Source organism: Vanessa cardui, chromosome 19 (assembly GCF_905220365.1).
Source record: "Vanessa cardui chromosome 19, ilVanCard2.1, whole genome shotgun sequence".
Classification (NCBI taxonomy): domain Eukaryota; kingdom Metazoa; phylum Arthropoda; class Insecta; order Lepidoptera; family Nymphalidae; genus Vanessa; species Vanessa cardui.
Window position 1 is genome coordinate 10,061,098 of NC_061141.1, and position 23,609 is coordinate 10,084,706.

Below are 23,609 nucleotides of genomic sequence, written 5' to 3' on the forward strand. Positions count from 1 at the left end.
AAGGTTTTTGAGTGAGTGTCTGTGCTTACAAACTGGAAACATCTCAGAACATCGTTAAATATCAGAAGGTAATATGCGACGATGACAATCAAATAAAATAGTTACATTAATTTATAGGCCATACGCATCAAAATAGCGTATCAACGTTTTAATATTCTGATACGGAGTATTTACAGAATGTCTTTGGTGTAACATGGTTTCAGAAATAAATTTGTTTAGTCAATGTTATGTCGTTAAGTTCAGATAAAGTAATTTACATCCGAAGTTAATATTCTGTTTACCATTTTACAATTTTAACCCTTAAACTTTGTTATTTACATGCAAACAGGTAATACTCGATTTTAACTTTTATCCCTTAATATATTTACACGGGGGCGAAGTTCACAATTATTAATATATCCAAGTTACTTGTTTTGTCATGGATAAAACAGTTTACGGTACGAAAAGTTTAACTTTTGAAATTTGTGATGTTTTAATGGTAACACTTTATGTATTTAATGTGTTTAACGTGTATGTTTATTATGATAAAACATATAATATATTTATAATACTTAAATAAACATGTACAAAGGTATTTGTATATTAATCTTGAGAAAAGTTTTGGTGGCTCACAAAATTGAATTCATCATAAAATTAGTTTCATTTCTTAGAAGCAATTGTATTGTATTGTAATTTTAAATACAATTGAATAATTTAGGAACAATATTTTTGAGTTTGAGTAAGTTTTACCAATCGGATTGGTAATAATCTTTGTACAAAAGTTAAAGAAAATGATCGCTAAAATAACATTATAGGTTCAAAAATTCATAGCGATTTTATTTTAGTTAGTATACATACAATAATGAATTTAATTTCGAATTGATATACCTTCTTGATTTGAAGTTTGACCTGAAGCTATATCGATAGAGAGATAAGATAGGGATGGTCAGGAAAGGGTTGATTTAGGTTGACTGAACTATTTAGAATTGATCCTGGATCTTTAAACGATTGACCCGACTTAGTATAATAGAAAACGATTAATTGTAACTCATGAATTAATAAAACCTAATAAGTCTATTTTCATTCGATTATTAATAATTATTAACAAAAGAATACATTAAAAACCGATTTATGGGGTTTGCAGACTGAAATAATTTGTGGGCTATTTGTGGGCCATGTTTCAGAAAACGACGTCAAATTACTAAGTGTATGAAGTTATTTTTAATTTTGTTCCATAGTTTTATATACTACTAATCCTACTAATATTATAAATTCGAAAGTTTTTAAGGATGTATGTATGTGTGTTTGCTACTTTTTCACGAAATAAATGCTGGACGGATTTGGATGAAATTTTACAGTAATATAGGATGTACATCGGGATAACACGTAGGCTACAATTTATAATGATTTTATGTGATTTGGTACTAATATAACGATACATATAAAGTGCGAAGCGAAGCCGGGGCGGGTCGCTAGTATTATATATGATTGCTACTCAGCTTTGTATCTATTCAATATAGAAGGATGTTAAAGTTCAAATACGAATCACTTATAACATTTAATTCAGCTCAGTCTAAGAAATAACTAATAGCAGGTAGCCTTGATTCTTTAATGACCCCTTTAAAACATATCGCAGACGGCGAACAAAAAACATCAAACTTGTTTCCAAGAAAACCGTCTCCCAAAATTGACAATCACATGTGATCCGAAATTCCTAAGGAAATCGAAATGCCTTAAATCATAGCTGCATCGTATAAAAAGTCGAGGATGATTTTAAACGATATTGAACTTTATAACATTGTTAATAAAGTCTCGTTTGTAATTAAACTTTTGTCGGGAACTCGTTGAACTGGTTTGAAAGAGCGAGACCTGTTCCGTCCCGTTTCGTTTTGTCTTATTTTTGTTTCGCGCAAGGCACTGACCACCACAACAAAGGTTGTATGGACTTTGTTTTTTTACGGAGCAATGCCTTCGAGGCTCAACCTTAAGTTTTATATGATCGTGGGTTGTCTTGTTAGCCCGTAGGTTCAGTGGAACCTTACTTTGTTGCAAATTCTGCTCCAGTAAATAAAGAAAATGTATCTTCAATACTATTGATTCAGCGTAATCATATCGTAATCAATATAACAATCTTGATTTTTATTCATAAAATTATTTATTTTTATTTTTTATTTGATAAATAAATTATTAGAAAAAAATTGTTATGATACATTGTATTATATTTACAAATTGAATACAAATGGAACTATTGATTTCTTTATATAAAACTGAGATAATAATGATAACTTTATTACAATACTAGCGAACCGAATGATGATGTTTATATACGACATTATATTATCAACTTCTATAATTATCAGTGTTTCATTATTATATTGACCATGTATTGTATAGAAAAATTACTATTTATCTCGAATTACTCTATCTATTAAATAAACCGCATCAAAATCCGTTGCGTAGTTTTAAAGATTTAAACATACATAGAGATATAGGGACAGAAAGCGACTTTGTTTTATACTATGTAGTGAAATATTAAAAAATAATGCATATCATAATTAAAACATCCTATAAATATAACAGAAGCAAATCTTATTAGTCGTAATTTACGTTTAGACGTATCTGACATTGAAATAGGTCGGACCCAAATCACCTCCAACACTTGAAATTCGTTTATTTTGTGTATCGCCTATCTTTACATCTGTCTGGATAATTTGTGGATATATTTGGTGCGGTCGGTTCTTGCCTCTTCATTATGACTTGCGTTCGTTTTTAGAAAAGACAAATATACAGTCGGCTTAAATAGTTCGGCGAATGGCTTTCTGCTAATATTATTAAGATCATGGACTGAACTGAGTATATTTTTTCAATTCAGTGTTTTTTTCATTTTTATCAATTTCTGTTCCTTTAACTGACTCATGTTTTTTTATTATTATATATAGTTTTTAATTTTTTTTTTCGATAATATTCCAAACTTCAATTAACGAATTCTAGCGCATTAGTGACAGATAACTTGATGTGAATCTATTACTTTTAACTCCATACCAAAAGGAAAGACGGTCAATTTTCTACATACATAGAATTTCAAATGTTATATAGAAGAAAAGAACGGATACCGCTGAAAATAATTAAGATTAGCTTCCAAATTTGCATTATTAATACTAATAATTATTATTTTCAGCAAAAATAATCATCTTCTAAGTTTCCTATTTTATTTTAATGTTAAATAAAATTGTATTCAATCGCTGTACTAGACTGCATTTTGAACATCTTTCCGATCTTTATTGACGCTCGATGTTTAACATTATACAATGAAGAGTTTCTGTTTTTGAATATTTTTAAACGGACTGTATTGATTACTATTTCGAATTAATGTTTTGTTCCCAGTACCAAAGTTTGTGAATAATTTCAGCTTATTAGACTACTTGATACTGGCTACGTAATACTATGTATATAGTATTTATGTTTTTTAACTTAACCTACGAGCTCTAACAGATTAAATAAGCTCCTAATTGATATATTAATCCTTGGCTTAATTTAATGTCGAAATCTTTTATATCAATCATATTAAAATTGACATTTACATTTGACATTTATAATGGTTTCAGACGCATTAAACTTCAATTATGTAAATAAAAACAAGGACTGTTATTACAATCAGCTTGTATGCAGTTATTATTATTATTAAAACAGATTCATAATTATTACTAACATATCTTAAAATAACCGGAAACATTATCCCATTTTGAATTGTTTGACGTCAAATTTCACATTTAAGTAATTTTTTTTCTTAATTTTTCTACCATTCTGAACGTTGCCTTAGCGACAAAAAGGTCTTCAAAAACAAGCCAGAGAAGCGGCGTTTATTTATCTATTAATGGATTCAACCAAGTGTTCGTTCAGTTTCCAACATGTTGTGTTTACGTCGTGTATTTCTGGAGCAGCCGCTACCACGTGGAGTTGATCTCTGCAGCACTTGATAATTATTCAAGCAATTATCGCTCTTGAAACACGGCCATTAGTGCAAATATCGTATGCGCTGTTTTGATATAATAAAAACAAGCGGTGGGCTGTTAAAGCAGATTATGGTTTTAATTTTTTGCGCTGCGATGTTCGCCTTTTTTATTACTCGTTTGGCGTATTTTTGGACTCTCAGTCGTGTGGGTTATAACAAACATTGTTTTCTTAAAAATCATATTATTTTTACATTTGTCGAATGGAACAAAATGCTAGTATTAGTAGCTATATTATTTACGTGATGGTATCGTACAAAATAAAGGTGGAATATCATCAAGGTTATTAAAAATATCAATGAGGTCTTTGACCTTTATACCGTCTCAATTTTGTATGATAAAATTGTCTTTGTAACCGATAAAATAATTCTATTTACGCTTGAGATTTCAAAGATACTTAAGCAAGAATTTACGTCGGAACATTCTATTATCAAATCAATTACTTGGCTATTGAAATTGTATCATTAAAGATCTTCAAAAACGATACCCAACGTAAGAAATCTCAAGTTTTCTTAAAAATGCACCGTTAGTTCATAAACTTGAAATGCATCTGCTGATCCTCTTAAAACCTTTCATCATTTTATGTTAAAAGCTGGAAGCATTACATCAGAAATCTTATTAGACCTTACGCTATGCAGCGGTATAGCAACCACATCGAACTGCATTGCATTCAAGTCCTTATTGCTAAGATGTTAGAGTATCAACTTCTCTTTCAGAATATGAAGTGTGAGCCTCTGTATAGAATTACGACATGAAGCTAGTTTCCCTAAGATGTAGAACTGATTCAATTTATTGGCTTTAAACCAAGCTTTCAAATCTTATCTGAGTTAATAAAATGCGGAGCCGAACCAGCCTTCATATATATGCAATGTATTGTAGAACATAATCTTTGCATATTTAAAATATTTGAACGATATAACAAAATTTGAAAAACGAGATATAATTTAGCATTCGAACCCGCTTTGGAACAAAGTGGTGGAATATGTTCCAACTCTTCTCCGCAAAGGGAGAAGAGGCCTTAGCTCAGCAGTGGGAAATTTACAGGCTGCTGTTGTTGTTGATACGAAAATTTCATACGGATAGCTAAATTTAAAATGTTTGATCAAAAAGCGTATTTTCTTACCGGTTCTATTTATAGATTCTACATTACGATCCGGCGGTAAAATATATAATAAATTAAATATTTATAAAATGATGATTCAATTCTGTAAGAGCTGCTTGAATAAAATACATTTAGATTTGATTTGATTGATGTAGGTCAATTTTTCTCGACCTATCCTCATGAGATTTGGGATAAAGGATCGCAAACTGTCTAAATTCATAAGACCGTTCATGAAATATCCTCTTACGAAGCAAAATCAAATTGTCTGCCCGGGTAATGACTACAAATCAATTTATACGTAATTATTATTTATTACAAACAAATTGCTTCGAAAACTCGATATGACTCAGTATTTTGATACGTGTACATCTACATATATAGAGATGGCTAATTCTAATTTAGTAAATTTCTCTGAATTTACGTGTGCTTATTTTTTTTTAATACTTAATAACTCGCGCGTTGAAGAATTAATAGAAAATACATCGTGACGATAACCTCCTGTTTGTATATGCATTGTATAAAAATATCTCATTTGAGTGGAGTTCTTACTCCACGTATAAATAAATAAATAAATTTTTCATGTTTCAAGCAATTAATAGGAGTATCATTCATATTTTTAGTAGATATGTATATATTACCATATGTAGATACTACCACATATACTATAGGATACCTACAGTAAAACCCATTTCGCTCTTGTGTATACAACAACAACAACAGCCTGTAAATTCCCACTGCTGGGCTGAAGGCTTCGTCTCCCTTTGAGGTTCTCCTCCACGCTGTTTGGAACATATTCCACCACGCTGTTCCAATGCGGTTTGTTGGAATACACATGTGGCAGAATTTCTATGAAATTTGTCACATGTTGGTTTCCTCACGATGTTTTCCTTCACCGCTGAGCACGAGATGAATTATAAAGACAATTTAAGCACATGAATCAGCGGTGCTTGCCTGGGCTTGAACCCGCAATCATAGGTTAAGATGAATGCGTTTTAACCACTGGCCCATCTAGACTCTGTCTCTCTCTCTCTTGTGTATATAAATTTAAAACTAAACATACTTATCTTATAGATATAAAAATATGTACATTCACGTTTTGAATATTTCTATGCTGTATTAAATTCGCACTGTATTATATATTTTATTTTCATGTGCTTCAATATATACGTATTATTAATTTAGTATAGAATATTGCCATGTGTAAGCTGATCCGATCCTTATCCTCAAGGGGGTAAGGATCGAATTGGATCGGATCTATTGTCAATGCCACTCCAAACACCACTTAATTCGGAGTAAAATAGAAATATTAACAATTTCTTAGAAACGAGAAATACGTAGTCGGTCCCAAAGTTCTGTCATATATGAAAATAGTGATAAAAAGAAAAGTACCAATCCGTTTTTTATAAATTATATATTATATGAAAGAACATTTAATAAGGAATTATATTAACTTAAAATTATTCAAAATGACCGCCCTTATTTTTAATACAGGCCGTTAGTCGCCGCGGCCAGTCGTCTATCGCAGCACGCACCATATTCATGTCTATTTCAGCGACTGCTTTTATTATAGCTGACTTTAGGCTGTCCAAATTTTTATGGGGCTTAGCACACACCTTCCTCTCTAAGACTTGCCAAATTTTATAGTCCAGAGGATTAAGGTCCGGACTGGAGGAAGGCCAATCTTCATGTCTTATGAAGTCGATGTTTTGACGCTCGAACCAGCCTTGAGTGGTCTTGGCTTTATGTGCAGGTGCAGAATCTTGCTGAAACACAAAGTGATGTCCTGAAAATAACGTGTTGGGCAGGTTTTTGACACGCTGATCCAAAACCGTCTCTTGGTACACTTTTGCACTGGTTTTGACCCCTTTTTCGCAAAAATGAACCTTAGTTGGTCCGTAGTAGGAGACTCCTAACCAGACTATCACTGAAGATAGATGATGCCCATGTTGCACCCGCGGAACTCTTTTTGCTGCTTCTTCAGAGCTCCCAGCATACACTCTATCATTCTGTTTATTGTACTTTTCTTCTATATCGAAATTTTTTTCGTCCGTAAAGAGTATATCACGATGTCGATTTTTCGCGTACCGTTTCAACAACACCCGGGATCTTTTGAGTCTTATTGCTTTTAGACGAGCATTAAGTAGGTGTCCACTCTTTTTTTTTGTAAGCTCGCAACTTAAGGTCTTCGTTTAACACCTTTTTGATAGTTTTTCTACTGACCCCCATCTGCAATGCCATCAGCTTCTGTTTTCGGACAGGATTCCTTCGTATGCGTACCTTGATTGCTTTGATCACTGCTGGTGTCCTTGCGGAGCGTGGCCGGCCAGTTCTTTTCTTATCCTCAACACTTGAAACTTCGTTGTACCTATTTATAGTACGATACACAAACCTAAGCGATATTTTTAAATTTTTGAGCAACTTGAAAATTGTATTCGGCGAGTGCCCACAGCGGTGCAACGCTAAAACTGCTATTCGGTTTTCTTTCACGGTCCACTCCATCGTGAAAAATCGCGGCAAATGATAACTTTTTGTTTTTTAATAATTGACAAAAATTCAAAAATGGAATGCAATTAAACTTTTTTTAAATCGTTTTCGAAATTGGAAAATAATGTGCCAGTGACAGAACTTTGGGACCAACTACGTACTGTACATCAATTAGTTTCTGTTAATAATAGCTTTTGTATTGAAATCAAAATGTTATATTGCGAATAGGTTCTTGTAAGAATTTAAGAGCCGAGATGGCCCAGTGGTTAAAACGCTTGCATCTAAACCGATGGTTGCGGGTTCAAACCCAGGCGAGAACCACTGAATATTCTTGTGCTCAATTTGTGTTTATAATTCATCTCGTGCTCGGCGGTGAAGGAAAACATCGTGAGGAAATCTGCATGTGTCTAATTTCAACGAAATTCTGCCACTTGAGAATCCCCCAACCCACACTGGAGCAGCGTGGTTGGAATATGCTCATAACATTCTCCTCAAAAAGAGAGGTACCATTTCTTCCACGAATGTAAAATTGACACCGGTAGAGTAGAGTCAGGCGACAAGAACTAGCAAGAAACTTAATATACTAACTATTTTTGTTAATCATACATCTGATTATGTATTAACGAATAACATCATGCATGAAAGTCAACAAATATTGACTTCCTTTTATATTCATAGTCTTTAACTATAGGGGAAGTACTATTTATTACTAGTTTTCAGTCTCAGCTTCGCTCGTTTTAGGGATTAGTTAGTAATTATTATTTATAGAATAAATTTATCCTGATAAATACTCTGTATTATTGTAAAGTTACATTAAAATCCATTCAGGAATTTTGCATTACAGTTTAACACACATACATACAAGCTTTCGCCTTTATAATATTAGTAAGGATTATTTTTATTTATTGGTAAATGTATAAGCATTGTTAGAAACTGAGTTATTTGACGGTACGTTGTGTGGGCGGCGCCCAGAGCCTCCACAGCCTAGCACCAGTAGATTTATGTTAAAATAACACACGGTATATATTTATTGTTTTGTATATCGTTACGTGGAACGTATTATCGTATAATGAATGTTTATTTCTATAATTTCAGGTAAGCGTCGAAATCGGCACAGCGAGTGAACTTCTGTTTACTTACGACGTTTGGTAAGACATAAATTATTAAGCGTTATGTCTATTCGTCCATACATGTTATACCACCTGAAATTACTTGTGTTTTTTGTTTTTTGGTAAATTAATTTTCTTCAAACATTTTAATGATACATATGACAACTATTTTGTAATTTATGTCTTATTAGCTTGTATTTATACTGTTAGTGGCCCGTGGCTTCACTCGTGTTTTAGTGTGTTGGTTGTCATGTCTTAGGCAAAAAAGGTAGTTGCTGTTTTTCTTGGAGTTCGAATTTGCTTCACACCAAATTTCATCATTCAGTTAAGCGGTTTGGTCGTGAAAGAGCGACAGACAGACAGGGTCACATTTATAATATTAATATAGATTTCAGATAGTGTCGCATTATAAAAGAATTAAATGAGACAAGTAATATTTATTCTGTTACTTGAACTTGGCTGACACGCTACCGCGTGTCTAGATCTTAGTGTGCGTGAGAGTTGCGTCATACTAGTTTACTAGTGTGTGTACTTACTGACCACTATATTTCCGACGCGTTCGTATCTTTGGTCTGTCTATGAGTATACATATAAATAATGAAAGGTTACAAGATTTACAAGAACTAATTAAACAACATAACCGCTTCTTCAAAATTCAAGATCTATGAAAATCTTCCTGGTATTAAATTTATGAATGATTACAATATTTAAGTAGGGTTTTAATTATAAAGCAAAGCAAACTAATATTCGAGGAAGTTTATCGAAATTAATAATTAATGAATACCGCTAAGGTATCAAGTATCCCTCAACGCCATCTGTTGATAGTATGCGGCACTAATTTCGTTTGTACACAGAAAGCTTAATATTTTGCCTTTGTAACCTAGTCTTATTTTTAACTTGTTTTAAGGAAATTTGTGATCACAGCATAATTTTATCAACTCTGAATATTTATATTTATATAATATATTTCACTTATGTAGTAGACCAAGGTACTATAATTTAAAGGTATAAATACCGCTTTATATGTTTGTAGTAATCCGCTTATTATAACAATATACTCCATCTAAGTGGACTTTCAATGTTCCAAATTCCAATCTAAATAATCTCAAACCATATACAGCTGAAAGTAAGCATCTCCTGAGATGCCGGTTACCATCCACATCCAGTGGAATCCCAGCACCGTCAACGAGCAATACATGAGTTAAAAAATGACGTACGTAATGGTATAGAAGTTTGTATTTGCATCTATTTCGCTACCCTGCTTTCAAGCTGACTTCCAGGCAGGATATATTACAAACATACATAATTGTATATAACTAACATGACTTTGTATTTTTAAACGGTGAAAATAGTAACCACTGAGTTTCTTGCCGGTTCCGCTAGAATCGAAATTTCGCTTCGGCGGTAACTTCGCTTAATATAATTTGTTAAATGACTATTACTCAAAAAATCTCTAAACCGAATTCTATGAATTTTTATCTGAATCAAGATTCTTCTCGGTAGAATCTACTTTCCGAACCGGTGGTAGCTTCACTTAATTGTTAATTGACGATTCAAAAGTGCTTTTAGAAGCCCACTTGAATAAAGTTTATTTTAATTTGATTTGATTACTAAAAACTGTATTAGAGCATCAACCATGATTGCACTCGTGTTTTCTGTGTTCAGTTAAATCGTGCGTATAATTAACAAGGCACTTCACATTGTGTCTCGTTGAAGCTTCTCAAAGTTGTTTATTAAACTAAATTAGGTATCTAGGCATGCCACAAAGTTTTCCTCCAGCCTTTCATCGTATCAAGAGATTTTCTCTCGGAGTTTATAGAATTACATAAAATGGGTTCATAATGAATTTTAAACTATCCGTAGTTCCATTAACTTCAAAGTATAGTTTTGGTATTGTTGTTTATATAGAATTATTTATCAAACGTCTCATACTAATAAGATTTTAAATTGCCTGTGTCTCGTATATATATAATTATATTTATGTACACATTAAAACCCGAAACGATTTTCGTTACATAATTAGAAGACGAATTAAAAGAGATTTTGAACTTGGTTATTATAAGAACTGATACGGTTACAGTCAATATCCCACTGCTGGGCTCAGGGTCTCTTCACCTTTTGAGAAGGTTTGGTATTCGAGAAAGAAATGGACCTTGTGTTCCATGTGGTAGAATTTCATAATAATTAGACACATCAGGTTTCCTCTCGATATTTCTTTCACCAGTGCGATATATCAATGTTTACTTAGCATTTGTAATCGAAAAATCTTCCCATATTAGCATAAAATAATATCGTGTACATTTTTCAGATGAGACTAGGGCGCCGGTACTAACAGCTCACTAATTATATTTTGTAAATGTCGTTAGGTCTAGAAAGAGCTGATAATAATAAAACCAAAATCTCATATATACGTGTACCATAAGCTTAGTTAATTTATGTAAATGTAATTAGTTCGGCGGTCCAAAATGAAAAATGTACAAGACGTCTTGACGCTAGTTCGTAATAAATAAATTACTCTGCAGCCGCGAGAGTTCAAATATTTGCCCAATTCCGGACGAACAGATGGTTTAAGTCAAATTTTGATGAAAAAAATACCGAGTTTCTTGTTTATTTTAGCTCAGGGAAGCGGTAATGAACGATCGTCCTTAAATATTTTTCGGTGTTCGAAGCGTAACGTAATAATTTAGTGACAGAGATAATAAATAAACCAACTGTATTATGTAATACAAGTAACTTAGGTAAAATAAATAAATTTGGAACTAGTGATTAATCATTATTCCTTAGGATTTATTTGTTGAATAAACTACACTGTTTAGAGTTTACTTGAATCTTGTGAGGGAGCCACTGTATCTTCAGGCACAAGGGACATAACATTTCGGTTCCAAATGTTTGTGGCGCTTTGATGACGTAAGAAATGTCAAGTGGTGCTAATAACTGAGAGTACTAGTGATCACTAACCATCAAGTCGTATTAGCCTTATAATCTTTTCATTGGTGGCGCTTTGATTATGTAATAAGGCTTGTGTATTTGACTCATTTACAAATCTACGTAATATATTTATAAAAGGAAAACCTTTTTAACTAAAAATATAATAATTGGAACTTTTGGAAATAGAAAGTGGTTTCGCTCGCGTTTTTGCATTGTTTATCAGGTGTTCAAAATGTACCGTTCCTATCTATGTCCAATTTAATCTTTATTTAGGTGTAATTATATAGAATTCATTGGAAGAGCAATAGATTGACAGATAGACTTACGCCATTTATAACATTAGTATAGATACAAATGTAGAAAAAAATCAATTTGAGCAACGGAAGGTCCGAGATGTTTTTTTTCTAAAATATGATTATTGCACGCTATTGACCTTTCTAACAGCATCATTTTATTCCTACGCCCAAAAAAATACGCGGATTTATGTTACCGTAAATGTCTAAGATAAGGGTAAACACAGACGAAGTAGATTTATATACACACATTAGTTTTTACAATAATATTCTAAAATCAGTCAAAAGTAATTATTTTTACTTTTTATTTAGTTACTTACTTGAACATAATACTTTACAAGTTTACAACGTCATTGTTAAATATACAATTGAAAATTGTGAATGTGGGTTGTGGGGTCAGTCCGAGTACGGACTTCAAGGCTTTTCTAATATTCCGGGTTACTTCATCGGCAATTTTGATTGCTACATTTTTAATTTAAGCCTATAAGTCCAGGGCAGGTATTGGCCCGATGGTCATAAAAGAATTAAATCTTGATGACGTAGTTCACGGCTTTAAAACTAGATGTCGCTACTATCGCTTGTGACTTTGAATCCGATTAATAAACAAACTACTGACTCACCTGTGCTTCGCACGGGAGCAATGCTAATACTAAATATACTATAGAAATTTTCTTATTTCTTTACTATATTCTACATGCATTATGTGCAAAAACCTCCCTCTCAAATCACTCTATCAATTAAAAAATACCCCATCAAAATCCGTTGCGTACTTTTTAAGATCTAAGCATACATAGGGAAAGACAGCGGCGCCTTCCGCTGTTTCCGCTTTTGTTTTATACTATATAATGATGATGATATATCTATAAAATTTGTTTAATATATAGTATTAAATACATTTTTGATAATAGTGTTTGTTAGTATAATTAACTGCCACGATACAATAATTAAGTCAAACAAATTTTTTCACACAAATGAAATAGTTACGCAATATTTATCGTAGTGTGTGTAACGTTCATTGAACTTGAGACGAAAATTATCCGCTATATTAACACTGTTATCACTAATTTAGAATGATAAGACCGCTATGCAGTCCACTTAGAACGTAGAATCAATAAACCTTAATAGAATTACTCAAACTTCATTGCCAGAAAATAATTAATTTCCATATGAAATCAGTGATTGATTATCAAGTTACGTTTTATGTAATATAGAAAAACAATAAGCTTATGTGCTACATGTAGTAAGTTAAAATCATTAAGAACATTTAAAACAATCATAGACCATAAAAGGTAATGATTGTACGAACCAATTTCCATTTATGAAGCATATATGGCTTAGTAGATCATCCTGCAATGTTAAGAAAATTGAGTAGTGATGGTCCAGGGGTTAGGCTAAGTTAACTCTAACTGATGATTTCGAGTTCAAACCCAGGTTACGGATTACAGGAGTAAGGGATTAAAAAGTGAATTTGACCACAGACTGGTCTATAATGTGTCCTGAGTGTTGTCTGGTCTCCCTTGAGACTAGCCGCCGTGTCTCTAAAACACATTTTAAATAAATGTTTTCGAGACGTTTATAAAATTCAAAAATCCCATAGGATCTAGATATTTATTTGATTCTATCTTTACTCAAATATTGATATTTTACAATTGAAATAAAAACTACTATCAAAATGTATTGCTGAATAAATTGTTCATTACTGTTATTAACCGACATAAAAAAGAAGGCGGTTATCAATTCGATGGCTTTTTTTTCTTTCTTTGATTCGTGGCCTTAGAATTCCATGTTTGGAAGGGTTATACTTTTCGTACCTAAAAAAAAAAAATAAGGCCATTTTCGATTTCTTAAAAATTAATCATCAATCATAAGTATATGTTTATAATAATAAAGAATCATATATTACCTATGTATGGAAATCAACGAATTCCAATCAAGTATGATTATCATCTATCTTTTACAAAACGGCTTATTTATTAATAATCTTTTAACATGTGCTTTTAGTTTATGTATTGGAAAATAATGATAATAGTCATTGCTTATCATTAATTCTACAACAGATTATTGTGAATGTATTTTATTGCAGTATCATAGCGTGATACATTATGACTACAGGCACAAGACTCATTATATTTAATGCTTTAGACACCGCGATAGCAATTTCAAGAGCTCAGCTTAGAAACTTAGCATAACCAATTGGTTTTATCATACATTTTTTAATAAAAAAAAAAAACAGCGCGTAAAGGTCGCCTATAGGCCCTTGCCAAATTTCATTAAAAGTCGCAACGGAACGCATAAAACATAGACGATTGTCTCGTAAAATACACTTTTGTCTCGAGTTGATCTTGAGGGATTACGAATGAATTATTAATGAAGGTATTCACTTTAAAAGTGAGGTTTTTTATGCCTTTTCACGACGATGCGTATATCCCACAGTTCAGAGGCTTAGGGGCCGAGAAGATTGAACTACAAATCCTTAAAGCGTATAATTTAATATTGAGATAGTTACCTATTGAATCATATTTGTGTAGTTATCTACAAATATTATAAAGAGGTAAAATTTGTTATTTTGTATGGTGGGTAATCTCAGAAAATAATAATACAATTCTTGAAATTATAATACGCATAATAAGATTCATCTTCTCTAAATTTATTTATTAAAAAAAAAATCAGCCGAACAATGATGCCTGGTTTGCTACAGAATATAAAAAAATCTCACTAATATATATTTATAATGTAAAGTAAAATAAATCATATTTAATTTCCCATCTCTGTGCAAAGTTACGTCTTGGGTGTGTTCGGAACTTCCATGTGCTTCAACGAAATGAAAATAAAAAAAAAAATAGCATCAATATTGTTGATATTATATAAATACAAAAAAAAAATCAAAATAAACTTTATTCAAGTAGGCTTTTATAAGCACTTTTGAATCGTCATTTTACAATTAAGTGAAGCTACCACCGGTTCGGAAAGTAGATTCTACCGAGAAGAACCGGCAAGAAACTCAGTAGTTACTCTTTTTTAACATTTAAAAAATACAACGTCATGTTAATTAAATACAATTATTTCAATTAATGTATCCTGCTTGGAAGTCGACAGGTATTAACTCCACGCTTTTTTATCATCTACAAAATCTTGTATCGAATAGTATGCTTTTCCTACCAATGTATTTTTAACAAACGATTTGAATTTACTAAACGGCAAAGTTAAAAATTTCTGCGGAATTTTATTATAGAAACGGATACCTTGCCCCAAGAAGGATCCATTGACTTTGCGGAGTCGGAAACTTGGCGTTATAAGTTTATCCTTACTTCTAGTGCATATACAATGATTATCACTGATTTTATCAAAGTGATCAATGTTACTGTGAATATACATGATATTGTTGTAAATATATTGCGACGCAACAGTAAGTATTCCTACTCTGTTAAAAACATCCCGAAGAGAGTCTCTAGCTCCAAGATTATAAATAAACCGAATTGCTCTCTTTTGTAAAATAAAGACAGATTCAATATCTGCAGCGTTACCCCAAAGTAATATGCCATATGACATAATACTGTGAAAATAACCAAAATAAACTAAACGAGCGGTATCAATATCAGTTAGTTGTCTAACTTTTCTAACCGCGTATGTTGCGGAGCTGAGTCTTCCTGTTAGGGATGATAAATGAGAGGTCCACTGAAGTCTGGAATCCAATTCTATTCCTAAAAACACCGTAGTATCAGCTACTTCAAGACGGTCACCATTTAAAGATATATTATAATTTTGCTTGCTAACATTAGGTAGGGCAAAATCTACACATTTTGTTTTTTCACATAATGATAATTCTATATAATTAGATTAATTAGCATTGTTGATATTGACTGAGCTTAAGAGGCTTCAATGTCACAGAATACGATCTCCACTCATTTCAAACATTCGTAATTTTGTCGATTGAGGTCAATCGCGCAAATCATCTCAGTAAAGGTCATTAAGTATGAAACGATATTTATCAAGCGGTATATAAAGACAATGTAGTTAAGTTTTTATTGATTCTGGGCGACCCGATATTCGCCGTGTCATTGTATCGTAAAACACAGCCTCGCTTGATCAAAAAAAAAAAATCTACCAACTTGATTAAACTAATTTTAAATTTATTATCTTTTCTTTTGTTTAAGAAACTAGTTGTTGCGCGTGATTTCCTTCCTTTTTTTGGGTCAGTCAGTCAATCGTCAGGTGTTAGGTGTAAAAAATAGCCTATATTCTTTCCTGGAATTCAAACTCATTTTAACGTGATGGTAGGGCTTTTCTGCAAGCCCGTCTGGGTAGGTACCACCCACTCGTCAGTTATTCTACTGCCAAATAACAGTACTCAGTATTGTTGTGTTCCGGTTTGAAGGGCGAGTGAGCCAGTGTAACTACAGGCACAAGTTACATAACATCTTAGTTCCCAAGGTTGGTGGCACATTGACGTTGTAAGATGTATAAGTATGATGGTGACCACTTACCATCAGGTGGCCTATATGCTCGTTCGCCAACCTATACCATAAAAAAATCAAACATCATATTCGGTTTAGTGGTTTGACCGTGAAATATTGATAGTCTGAAAGAGTTAATTTTGGTATTATAAAATTAGTATAGATTATATTTATAGACTTACATGACAAACATACCTTTCCAAAATTCATGTTTTATGTGATTTGGGTGTCGTTGTAGTATCTACACATGAAGCTTTATAAAACTATGTTTCCACTCGCTAATGCGTTGGACAAATGAAATTCTTCAATTAAGGATTCCGACGAAACCCTCTTACACTCCGAGTAGAGAATATCAACACAGTTTTGGACTTTTATAATTTCTTAATTAAATTTAAAAAATAAATTGAATAGATTAAGTTTATATTATGACACATGCGGGCTTCCTTACAACGTCTTTTTTAATTAAGCACATGAAAATTTAAAGTAGTTTGCGGGTTTGCGCATAAAAATTGTGAGACATCTACCAGTTAGTTTAAAAGTAAACGCAAAAAACGCAGCGATTTCCTCTAAAAAATTGCGTTTTTTCGAAAAAATTATAAATTGCCACCCAATTTTCCCACCTCTACACTCAAACAAACCTCGTCGAGTACACTTGACCCTTTATTTTCATAATGAATATTTTCTCCTATCACAAAGCCATCTGTTGAATTCTTTGTTGAAACTCGTTTTGTATCACACGAAAATTAACCTTAAGTTTTTCCCATAGAGTTCAATTTAGGATGAAGGGTTTAATGAATGGCTTTATAGTGAACCCGTATCGTCACATGCCTTAAACACTCCCGTATCTAAGTGGCATATTTAGGTGAATGACACAGAATAGAGAAGACGGAAGTAACTCGAGCTGCACATGTTTTATGCATTATTATCAACAAAGCTATAGCAACAATTGTACATATATACATTATGTTACTGAAATCTACTCAGTCTTGTTAAGAGTTTCATATTCTCATTAGTAGTCACTCGCGTTTTAGTGTTGGTTTTAGACAAACAAAGTAGCTTGTATTCTTTCTTGGAGTATCTTATATATATTTTTGGGCATAAAATAAGGGATCATAGTAGCTCCAATCTTTGATTGCAGTTCAATCAGTCGAAAGTCTAAGAAAATTTATACAACCTTTCATCATCCATTTTATCCCCTTAGGGGATCAAAATTCTTTCTTAGCGAATGCCTACGCCTTAACGTTTACATGCATGCCAAATTTCAGCCCGATCCGTCCAGTGGTTTGAGCTGTGCGTTGCTAGATCACTATGTCAGTCAGTTTTGAGTTACATATTTTCTCATTAATGGTGTAGGAAATCAAATCAAAAGAAATGTACGCTTGCAACTTATCGATAGACGCAAGTTACCTCGATAGAATCCAAAGGACTCAAGATTTGCTTATCAGCGTTGAGGCACTAACTCGTGCACAGAATGCCGTTGGTTGAAAATACTTGGACCATTTCGTATGGACATATTTTATGCCGACTGAACGTTTGAAATAAAAAAAAAGAAATGTCAAAGTCATAATAGGAATTTGTTGTACTAATTTTTTTTTAAATTTATGATTCTTACGGAATAATCCTCGAATGTCAAAATGGCGTTGTGACTTTCTTCGAAGTGTATCTTATTTGACGAGCATCTCAATCAACGGCATTGTTAAAGGGATTAGTCATCGTTACATTGAACTCAAATGTGTAGCAACACTAAGCGAAAGTTACAATATGACTTTAGTCTGTTAAATGACTCGTCATTCCTACCAACTTAACAATACAAATAATTGCTACACGACATCAGTGACAAATATATTCCCAATTAAATACATTTTACTCCATTTAAAATAACTGTACAAGACAGTAACAACAACTGCCTGTAAATATCCCACTGCTGGGCTGGGGCCTCCTCTCCCTTTAAGGAGAAGGCTTGGAACATATTCCACCACACTGTTCCAATGCAGGTTGGTGGAAAACACACGTTGCAGAATTTCTAAGAAAATTGACACTTGCAGGTTTCCTCACGATGTCTTTCTTCACCGCCGAGCACGAGGTGAATTACAAACACAAATTTTAAGCATATGAATAATCAGTGGTTACCTGGGTTTGAACCCGCAATTAACAGTTAAGAAGCACGCGTTCTAACCACTGTGCCATCTCGGTTCTAATTAGCGATAAATATATTCGTAATTAGATAAATTTTACCTCACGAAATATATTTAAAATAACCGTACAAGGATAGTAAGTACACAGAAATATGTCTGAAATTGAAGATCAATGTTATACAAAAGTTACCAAGTAATACAAATTTGAACTCACGCAGGTACGTTTGAGTGATTTTATTAATTAACTGAGGTGAATTTAAATTGGCTGATTAATTTTGTACATGCACCTCCATACCCTTTAATACAATACCAAATTGTTTCCAGGATTAAATGCGCCTTAACAGATACGATCAGAGGACGATACGACGTCTCGTGTCATCCTTAAGATATCTATCTTATAAAACTTTCGTATAGATGTCTTGTGTTATGAAAAATATAATAAACAATTAGAAATATTATAAGAGATACAATAAAAGTATTACAAGTATAGTACTTAATGTGAATTAAATTTTACAATTTATTTTTACAGGCGTTGTTTTTTTTTTAATTTAAATAATTGTATTTTTCTTACTTGTAACGATTACTTAGTTGAGTGTATAAATAGTTGAGCTTTACTGTTAAAATGGTGGCATCTTCCACTTTCAATCTTTCGATCGCTTATCTGAATCTAACAGTGTTGCTTTTGATAAGGCTATTTAGACCTCCATATATGTTTTTAATTAAGTATTTCAACCTTGTTTATGTGTGTGATATTTCGTATCGAACGAAACACAAAGTATTCAGCCAAAACATTTTGAAGAGTGGTTTTTTTGGTGGTAAGTTTTAATTTGACTATCATTAAGTAAGTGTAATGCTTCTAAATTTTTTTGAAATTGGTTCAAAATAAATATAGTCAATAATTAATATTTACGCAATTAGAAATTATATTATTACACAATTACAAATGATATTTTCCTTTGAGTGTCATTCTTTAAATAAAAAGTTTAAATCGTGTCGTCACCTTTCCGTCACGTATAAATGACGTAAAACACTCGAGTTACCAATATTTCTATCCATTTCACGCCGACTTAATCACTCTCCTGATTGGATGTAACGCGAGTTGTAAGACGGTATGTAATATTAATTCTACAGCTTGGAATATCATGAGATTTAAGAATATCATTTGTAACGTGTAATTACTTATCATCATTATCATTATATAGTATAAAACAAAGTCGCTTACTATTGTCTGTCCCTTTGTATGCTTAGTTATTTCAAATTACGCAATGGATTTTAACGTGGTTTTGTAAATAGAAAAAAGTGATTCGAGAGGAAGGTATTTGTATGTAATACATGTACAATATAGTAAAGAAACAAGAAAAAATATGTAGTATCAGTATTGCAGCCGTGCAAAGCCGGGGCTGGTCGCTAGTAATATCATAAATTGAGGTGTTCTAATATATTAAATATGTTCATAGAAGGATAGCTTTTTTAAAATCTTAGCCAGTAAGATTCATGATGAATTTGTATTTATTTTTCATCGACGGAAACAAACGTGAATTTGATTATATCCGGTGAAATTAACATGTGTTTCCACAATGGTCGAATGAATTGAAAATTTTATCTTTGAAAGGAAACCCCTTTGTTTAACAGTAAGACATTTCCGTACTTTAATTATTATTTTTTAATTTGAATCTCTGATTGTTTTTTGCCCATGATTACTTTAATTAATAATCTGTACTGGGAGTTGAAGGAACACATCAAGAGGTATATAACCACCATCCCGCATTGAAGTAGAGCGACACCCGCATTGAGGAATCCAGCCCAGCTGTGGGATATTTACACTCACTTATTTCATCTTGTCTCATTTATTTTATTATTTGTGTTGAAACATTAAATATTTAATTGAGCAAAAACCAATTGTTTTTTTTTTAATTCTCTTCACTTTAGTGATTTACCCATGAATAGACAGACAGAACGACTTTCCCATTTGTAATATAAGTACAGATTACTTCAATGTTTAATTCAATTGTGTCAAGCATATATGTCCTTGAAGAGCCTATAGATAGATCACCCATCTGAATCCCAACTTAACAAAGATGTCTCGTTAGTAAAAGAGAAAACTTTAGCTTTGATACGGGCAATTACTTTCACGGAACTTTGAACTTTGCGGTGAATGAATAAAGTTGAAATTAGTCCATCCTCTTTGTCAAAGAAAGATATTTAGTTGAGTGAAATAATTTAATTATGATTATAAAAATAAACCTCTGCCTAAGGATTTGTATGATCGCTTTTGAATCATTTTGATAAATATATCCGATACCGACGTAACATTTGTGTATTAAGTAATACCATATTAAATATTTTCAATATTACCTATAAATCATGTATTTGAACATTATGCAAAAGTACTCCGTCGTAAGCCGTGGCTAAAAACTGAATATGATTTTCTTTTTATGTTAAACTCATTTATCAATATCATTAGTGTGTGGATGAGTTTTCCGCCATTACAAAAGCATTCTTATAAAGCAACGACGTCAGGCAGACTGCCTGTTAAACCTGCCAATTTTTATAAAGCGCTTAAAACACACCACGGTTGTCTGAAATAAATAGAACAAACCCACTTGAATCTTTTTGAATCTTTTTTCTACCTTCTCTTCTAAAACAGATTTGAAATATCATATGTCTCAATCTCTTTCTCTAATTTAAACAATTTAACTGAAGAATTGTTGTGCCAGTAACTTGATACTTGTCTTTAAACGATTTCAATAAAATAAGAAGTTCTTTTTTTAAATATCGAATAAAACAACACATTATAAAATACGTCATTTTGAATTAAATGACGACAGAAAACCGTTAAAATGATGACGTCACGGATGTTTGTAGTCAGTCCCCCTCACCGGAAAGTAATTATTCCTGTCCTAATTTCTTTTTTGTTCGTTTAACTCACGATTTTCGCGTTATATAATTGAAAATTCACGTTCCAATACACGGTGATTTAAATGTAAAAGCCAAAATTAGGAAATCAATGGTATGTTTTTACGGAAATTTATTCATATTATTCATCAAAGCTCTACTAAAGGTAAATTGGCAACTCCTATGCTGTAAACATGCGTTGGTGACAAAAGTTTGTTTTTAAGTTTACAACAAAAATAGTTGGCGACATTCTGAAGAATAGTAAACACAGATTGCTTAGTTTTTCAATACGTTCGAAACTTTAAATAACACGTGTCTTATTGTCAACTTATTGAATGACACAGAAATGTTTTAACTATAAACGCTTTAGATTCATTAAGGAATAATTTTAAAAACAACAAGCTATTGCTGCGTGTGTCTACATGATCGTTGATATACTATAAAAAAAATTAAGTCAACTGCTCGATAGTATAGAGGCCGCCAAGCGATGTAAAAGTCGCAGATTTAATCCTGATTTGCATTATTGTGATTCATGTTATACACGAGCTATTTATGCCTTATATACGGTAATAAATTGAATATTGGTAGTTTCCTCAAAACAGGACATACCTGTATAAAATTTCATAACCACCTAACTGTTAAAATAAGTAATTAAGTACCTAGAGTCTGTGCTCCTATTAAAAAGCTCATCTGTGTTAATTTGAGCTCCGAATAGACCACGTGGTTCTGAAACAAAAATTGACTGGCTTAACTCCGAGCAAGCATGATTAAATTTTCACAAATTTCATTTATATTAATGATTCATCTCGTGGGCAAGGGTCAAGGTAAACATTGTGCGATGCATCTGTCTATTCATTGTCACCGTGATAATGGCTTCGTGGAATATGTTCCAACATTCTTAAACAGAAGATTATTTTGCCTAGCCGTAACATTATATATGAATCGTACATAGTCGTATCTAATTAGGAAACATTATCTAAATATAATTATGCTTTTTCTAGTCATTGGTCATCTGCAGCGATTTGAATTACAAAATAATTATTAAAGACATGAATATATCCAATGAAGCCTTATTAATCAATCTGCGAATTTAAATTGTACCTAAAAAGAAAATTAAAACAAGCATTTGGAAAGGGCAATTTCGCCTTCAAACGTCTAATTCTGTGAATACGTGAAATAAAAAGAAATCAAAACGATCTCCGAAATCCGCTCGAGCACCAAGCAATAAGTACCAGGCGAGTATAACAGTAAAGGAGGTAACAATTTCCCGTGCCGTCTCAATTCATTAGCTCTTTGGAGTCTCGTGCGTTGACTCAGCTTTGTGTTACATTCAATTCTTATCTTTATGGACATCGGAATAAGGATTATAAATAAGCGCACATCAAATCATGTGTTCGAGTAGCGTGTATAAATAAGTTACAGTTTGTATGTACTCTACGTGTTTATTTGTCCAACAGTTCAGTTGTTCTTGGTGCTACCAACTTCGTAGTTAACTTGGTTACGGCTAACTAAAGGTTACATTGATGTAGAAGTTGCGTGCCCTCGACGCACAATCTTAAAATTAGCCGTATAAAAACAACAAAGTCACTAATGATAAGAACAAAAGAATATACATATATATTTTTTATATAATTGTAAAATAAAAAAATACTGACAGACTTAGTCTCACTTCTCGTGAATTAAACTATAAAAAAATCTAAATATAAAAATTCAAGGAGGCTTTTCACCACAAGACAAGCACTTTTGGATCGGGTTCGGAATGTAGATTCTACCAAAAAGAACTGGCAAGAAATTCAGTAGTTATTCTTTTTCAACATTTAAAAATAAAAAGTCACCTTAGTAAAATACAATTATGTTTATGTATGTAATATATCCTGGAAGTCAACGAGTCATAAACGGTATCAAAACTTGTAACTATTAGCGCAAAGCTTTAGAAATCGGCAATTTATAAGTGTACTCTAAATATTGAGCCAACCGCAAAACGTCATAGTGTATGTAAAATCAACAGATGCAAATGAAGACATAACCGTCGTTCAATATTACAGTTCCTTAATTAAGTCGCAAATGTTAAAGGTGCTTCGATCTGCCGTCAGGTGTTTGCAAATAGAATCGGACCCTCGTCAACGGTCGATGTGGGCATTTTGCATATACTATGTTTGCGTTGTCGTGGTCTCCGACCGGGTCAGGTTTATTGAGTAGGGCTGAATTAATGACTTGGTT

The 23,609-nt window shown here is 32.5% G+C and overlaps 1 protein-coding gene across 14 annotated transcripts in view; it reads left to right on the plus strand.

Annotated features, from left to right (window-relative positions):
• The window catches only part of LOC124537946 (brain tumor protein), a 469,342-nt gene that overhangs the window by 363,609 nt on the left and 82,124 nt on the right, over positions 1 to 23,609 (plus strand). The window contains exon 1 of one of the 14 annotated variants that reach the window (XM_047114934.1): positions 8,705 to 8,723. The exons of the other annotated variants lie outside the window; for them this stretch is intronic. The gene's annotated coding sequence lies outside the window, so the exon portion shown is untranslated. Of the gene's footprint in view, positions 1 to 8,704; positions 8,724 to 23,609 lie in introns of those variants that run through there. 14 annotated transcript variants of the gene reach the window in all.